Source organism: Somniosus microcephalus, unplaced genomic scaffold, assembly GCF_052327205.1.
Source record: "Somniosus microcephalus isolate GS21.2 unplaced genomic scaffold, FLI_Smic_1.0 unresolved_chr5, whole genome shotgun sequence".
Lineage (NCBI taxonomy): Eukaryota > Metazoa > Chordata > Chondrichthyes > Squaliformes > Somniosidae > Somniosus > Somniosus microcephalus.
Genome location: NW_028225183.1, coordinates 40387978 through 40394395, shown reverse-complemented (window position 1 = coordinate 40394395; position 6418 = coordinate 40387978).

Sequence of the window (6418 nt, the reverse complement as noted above, 5' to 3'; positions counted from 1 at the left end):
GTGGTCAGTGGGTCAGTTTCTGTGTGTTCATTCAGGTTGTGGTCAGTGGGTCAGTTTCTGTGTGTTCGTTCAGGTTGTGGTCTGTGGTTCACTTTCTGTGTGTTTGGTCAGGTTGTTGTCATTGGGTCAGATTCTGTGTTTCGGTCAGGTTGTGGTCATTCGGTCAGTTTCTGTGTGTTTGTTAAGGTTGTGGTCAGTGGGTCAGTCTTTGTGTGTTCGGTTAGATTCTGGTCAGTGTGTCAGTTTCTGTGTGCTCGGGCAAATTCTGGCCAGTGAGTCAGTGCCTGTGTGTTCGGTCAGGTTGTGGTCAGTGAGTCAGTTTCTGTGTGTTCAGTCAGCTTGTGGTCAATTGGTCAGTTTCTGTGTGTTCCATCAGGTTGTGGCCAGTGGGTCAGTTCCTGTGTGTTCAGTCAGGTTGTGGTCTGTGGGTCAGTTTCTGTAAGATTGGTCGGGTTGTGTTCAGTGGGTCAATTTCTGTGTAACCAGTCAATTTCTGGTTAGCGGGTCAGTTTCTGTGTTTTCAGTCATATTGTGTTCAGTGGGTCACTTACTGCGTGCTCGGTCTGGTTGTGGTCAGAGAGTCAGTTTTGATGTATTTTGTCAGGTTGATTTCAGTGGGTAAGTTTCTGTCTGTTCGATCAGCTTCAGGTCAACGGGTTGGTTTCTGTGTGTTCGGTCAGGTTGTCTTCAGTATGTCTGTTACTGTGTGCTCGGTTTGGTTGTGGTCAGTGGGTCAATTGCTGTGTTTTCGGACAGGTTGTGGTCAGTGGGTCAGTTTCTGAGTGTTCGATCAGATTGTGGTCAGTTGTTCATCTTCTTTGTTTGCGGTCAGCTTGTGGTCAGTCGATCAGTTTCTGTGTGTTCGGTCAGGTTGTGGTCAGTGGATCAGTTACTGTGTGCTCTGTCAGGTTGTGGTCAGTGGGTCATTTTCCGTGTGTTTGCACAGGTTTGGTCAGTGGGTCAGTTTCTGTGTGTTCGTAAAGGTTGTGGTCAGTGTGTCAGTTTCTATGTGTTTGTCAGGTTTTGGTCAGTGGTTCAGTTTCTGAGTGTTCAGTCAGCTTATGGTCAGTGTGTCAGTTACTTTGTGATCGTTCAGGTTGTTCTCAGTTGTTCCGTTTCTGTGTGCTCAGTCTGGTTGTGTTCAGTGGGTCAGTTTTTGTGTGTTCAGTCAGGTTGTGTTCAGTGGGTCAGTTTCTGTTTGTTCAGAGCGGTTGTTGACACTGATTCAGTTTCTGTGTGTTTGATCAATTTGTGGTCAGTGGGTCTGTTTCTGTGTGTTCGGTCAGGTTGTGGTCAGTCGGTCAGTTCCTGTGTGTTTGCTGAGCTTGTAGTCAATGGTTCAGTTTCTGTGTGTTCGGTCAGGTTGTGGCCAATGGGTCAGTTTCTGTTTGTTCAGTCAGGTTGTGGTCATTGTGTCAGTTTCTGTGTGTTCGGTCAGGGTAAGTACAGTGGATCAATAACTGTGTGCTCGGTCTAGTTGTGGTCGGTGTGTCAGTTTCTGTGTGTTCGGACAGTTTGTTCTCAGTGTGTCAGTTTCTGTGAGTTCAGGTAGGTTGTGGTCCGTGTGTCAGTTTCTGTGTGTTCGGTCAGATTCTGTTGAGTGGGTCAGCTTCTGTGTGTTCGGACAGGTTGTGGTCAGTGAGTCAGTTACTGTGTGATCGGTCAGTTTTTGGTCAGTGGGTCAGTTTCTGTGTGAATGGTCAGGTTGCATTCAATGGGACAATTTCTGTGTTTCCAGTCAGCTTCTGGTCTGCGGGTCAGTTACTGTGTGCTCGGACTTCTTGTGGTCAGTAATGTAGTGGTCAGTGGGTCAGTTGCTGAGTGTTCGGTCATGCTGTGGTCAGCTGGTAGTTTTATGTGTGATTGATCAGTTTGTGTTCAGTGGGTCAGTTTGTGTGTGTTCAGACAGGTTGTGGTCAGTGGGTCAGTTTCTGTGTATTTGTTCAGGCTGTAGTCTGTGGGTCAGTCTCTGCGTGTTCGGACAGGTTGTAGTCATTGGGTCAGTCTCTGTGTATTTGTTCAGGTTGTGGTCAGTGGGTCAGTTTCTGTGTGTTCAGTCAGGTAGAGGTCAGTGGGTCAGTTTCTGTGATTTCGTAAATGTTGTGGTCAGTGGGCCAGTTTCTGTGTGTCGGTCATGCTGTGGTCAGCTGGTAATTTTTTGTGTTTTTGTTCAGTTTGTGTTCAGTGGGTCAGTATGTGTGTGTTCAGACAGGTTGTGGTCAGTGTGTCACTTTCTGGGTGTTCGGTCAGATTGTGGTCAGTTGTTCATCTTCTTTGTTTTCGGTCAGCTTCTGGTCACCGGGTCAGTTTCTGTGTGTTCAGCCAGTTTCTGTTCAGTGGGTCAGTGTCTTTGTTTTCGGTCAGCTTGTGGTCAGTCGGTCACTTTCTGTGTGTTTGGACAGGTTGTGGTCAGTGGGTCAGTTTCTGTGTTTTCGGATATGTTGTGTTCAGTGCGTCAGTTTCTGCGTGTTTGGTCAAGTTGTGGTCAGTGGGTCAGTTTCTGTGTGTTCGGTCAGGTTGTGGTCAGTGTGTCAGTTTCTGTGTGTTTGGTCAGGTTGTGGTCAGTGGGTCACTTTCTGTGTTATTGGTCAGCATGTGATCAATGGGTCAGCTACCGAATGCTCGGCTATATTGTGGCCAATGGTTCAGTTTCTGAGTGTTCAGTCAGGTTATGGTCAGTGTGTCAGTTACTTTGTGTTCGGTCAGTTTCTGGTCAGTGGGTCAGTTTCTGTGTGATCGGTCAGGTTGTGTTCAATGGGTCAGTTTCTGTGTTTCCAGTCAGCTTCTGGTCAGCGGGTCAGATACTGTGTGCTCTGTATTTTTGAGGTCAGTGGGTCAGTTTCTGTCTGATCATTCAGGTTGTGGTCAGTGGGTCAGCTTCTGTGTGTTCGGTCTTGTTGTAGCCTGTGGGTCAGTCTTTGCGTGTTCGGACAGGTTGTGGTCATTGGGTCAGTTTCTGAGTATTTGTTCAGGATGTGGTCATTGGGTCAGTTTCTGTGTGTTCGGTCAGGTTGTGTTCAGTGGGTCAGTTTCTATGTTTCCAGTCAGATTCTGGTAAGTGGGACAGTTACTGTGTGCTCGATATTTTTGTGGTCAGTGGGTCAGTTTCTGTGTGTTCAGTCTTGTTGTAGTCTGTGGGTCAGTCTCTGCGGGTTCAGACAGGTTGTGTTCATTGGGTCAGTTTCTGTGTGTTCATTCAGTTTGTGGTCAGTGGGTCAGTTTCTGTGTGTTTGTTCAGGTTGTGGTCAATGGGTCAGTCTCTGTGTGTTTGTTTAGATTGTGTTCATTGGTTCTCTTACTGTGTGCTCAGTCTGTTTGTTGTCAGTGGGTCAGTTCCTTTGTCTTCAGACATGTTGTGGTTAGTGGGTCAGTTTCTGTGTCTTTGATCAGGTTGTGGTCAGTGGGTCAGTTTGTTTGTGTTCTTTCATGTTGTGGTCAGTGGGTCAGTTCCTTTGTCTTCAGACAGATTGTGGTTAGTGTGTCACTTTGTGTCTTCGCTCAGGTTGTGTTCAGTGGGTCAGTTACTGTGTGCTCGTTCTGGTTATGGTCAGTGGTTCAGTTTACATATTTTGGGACAGGTTGTTGTCAGTCGGTCAGTTTCTGTGTGTCTTGTCAGTTTGTGGTCAGCTGGTAAGTTTCTGTGTGTTTGGTAATTTTGTGGTCAGTGTGTCAGTTTCTATGTGCGTGGACAGGTTGTGGTCATTGTGTCAGTTTCTGTCTTTTCGGAGAGTTACTGGTCAGTGGGTCAGTTTCTGTTTGATCAGTCAGGTTGTGGTCATTGTGTCAGTTTCTGTGTGTTCGGACAGGTTCAGTGGATCAATAATTGTGTGCTCGGTCTAGTTGTGGTCAGTGTGTCAGTTTCTGTGTGTTCGGAGAGTTTGTGGTCAGTGGGTCAGTTTCTGTGTGTTCAGGCAGGGTCTGGTCAGTGGGTCAGTTTTTATTTGTTCCGTCAGTGTGTGTTCAGTGTGTCAGTTACTGTGTGCATGGTCAGGTTGTGGTCAGTGTGGCAGTTTCTGGGTGTTCGGACAGATTCTGTTGAGTGGGTCAGTTTCTGTGTGTTCTGACAGGTTGTGGTCAATGAGTCAGTTTCTATGTGATCATTCAGGTTGTGGTCAGTGGGTCAGATTCTGTGTGTTCGGTCGCTTGTAGTCTGTGGGTCAGTCTCTGCGTGTTCAGACAGGTTGTGGTCATTGGGTAAGTTTCTGTCATTTATTCAGTTTGTGGTCAGTGGGTCAGTTTCTCTGTGTTCAGTCAGGTTGTGGTCAGTGGGTCAGTTTCTGTGTGTAAGTTCAGGTTGTGGTCAGTGGGACAGTTACGTGCTTTCGCTCAGGCTGTGTTCTGGGGGTCAGTTTCTGTGTGTTCAGTCAGGTTGTGGTCAACATGTCAGTTTCTGTGTATTCGTTCGGTTTGTGGTCAGTGGGTCAGTTTTTGTGTGTTTGTTCAGGTTGTGGTCAGTGGGTCAGTCTCTTTGTGTTTGGTTAGGTTGTGGTCAGTGTGTCAGTTTCTGTGTGAACGGTCAGGTTGTGTTCACTGGGTCAATTTCTGTGTTGCCAGTCAGCTTCTCGTCAGCGTGTCAGTTTCTGTGTTCTCGGAATTTTTGTGGTCAGTGGGTCAGTTTCTGTGTTTTCGGAAATGTTGTGGTCAGTGGGTCAGTTTCTGTGTGTTCGGTCATGCTGTGGTCAGCTAGTAATTTTTTGTGTTTTTGTTCAGTTTGTGTTCAGTGGGTGAGTTTGTGTGTGTTCAGACAGGTTGTTGTCAGTGGGTCAGTTTCTGTGTGCGGACAGGTTGTGGTCAATGGTTCAGCTTCTGTGTGTTCAGTCAGGTTGTGGTCAGTGGGTCAGTTTCTGGGTGTTCGGTCAGATTGTGGTCAGTTATTCATCTTCTTTGTTTTCGGTCAGCTTCTGGTCACCGGCTCAGTTTCTGTGTGTTCAGTCAGGTTCTGTTCAGTGGGTCAGTGTCTGTGTTTTCGGTCAGCTTGTGGTCAGTCGGTCAGTTTCTATATGTTCAGTCAGTGTGTGGACAGTGGATAAGTTACAGTGTGCTCGGTCAGGTTGAGGTTGGTGGGTCATTTTCCAAGTGTTTGGACAGGTTGTGGTCAGTGGGTCAGTTTCTGTGTGTTCGGAAAGATTGTGGTCAGTGCGTCAGTTTCTGTGTGTTTGGTCAAGTTGTGGTCAGTGGGTCAGTTTCTGTGTGTTCGGTCAGGTTGTGGTCAGTGGGTCAGTTTCTGTGTTATTGGTCAGCATGTGATCAATGGGTCAGCTACTGAGTGCTCGGCTATATTGTGGCCAGTGGTTCAGTTTCTGAGTGTTCAGTCAGGTTGTGGTCAGTGTGTCAGTTACTTTGTGTTCGGTCAGTTTCTGGTCAGTGGGTCAGTTTCTGTGTGATCGGTCAGGTTGTGTTCAATGGGTCAGTTTCTGTGTTTCCAGTCAGATTCTGGTCTGTGGGTCCGTTACTGTGTGCTCGATATTTTTGTGCTCAGTGGGTCAGTTTCTATGTGTTCGGTCTTGCTTCAGTCTGTGGGTCAGTCTCTGCGCGTTCAGACAAGTTGTGTTCATTGGGTCAGTTTCTGTGTGTTCGGTCAGTTTGTGTTCAGTGGGTCAGTTTCTGTGTTTATGTTCAGGTTGTGGTCACTGGGACAGTTTCAGTGCTTTTGCTTAGGCTGTGTTCAGTGAGTCAGTTTATGTGTGTTCCGTCAGGTTGTGGTCAACATGTCAGTTTCTGTGTTTTCGTTCAGTTTGTGGTCAGTGGGTCAGTTTCTGTGTGTTTGATCAGGTTGTAGTCAATGGGTCAGTCTCTGTGTGTTCGGTTAAAATGTGTTCATTGGTTCTCTTACTGTGTGCTCAATCTGGTTGTTGTCAGTGGGTCAGCTCCTTTGTCTTCAGACAGGTTGTAGTTAGTGGGCCAGTTTCTGTGTCTTTGGTCAGGTTGTGGTCAGTGGGTCAGTTTGTTTGTGTTCTGTAATGTTGTGTTCAGTGGGTCAGTTACTGTGTGCTCGTTCAGGTGATGGTCAGTGGGTCAGTTTACGTGTGTTCGGACAGATTGTGGTCAGTCGGACAGTTTCTTTGTGTTTGGTCAGGTTGTGGTCCGCTGGTAAGTTTCTGTGTGTTTGTTCATTTTGTGGTCAGTGCGTCAGTTTCTGTGTGCGCGGACAAGTTGTTGTCAGTGTGTCAGTTTCTGTGTGCGTGGAAAGGTTGTGGTCATTGGGTCAGTTTCTGACTTTTCGGAGAGTGTGTGGTCAGTGTGTCAGTCTCTGTTTGTTCAGTCAGGTTGTGGTCATTGTGTCAGTTTCTGTGTATTCGGACAGGTTGTGTTCAGTGGGTCAATAAATGTGTGCTCGGTCTAATTGTGGTCAGTGTGTCAGTGTCTGTGTGTTCGGAGAGTTTGTGGTCAGTGGGTCAGTTTCTCTCTGTTCAGGCAG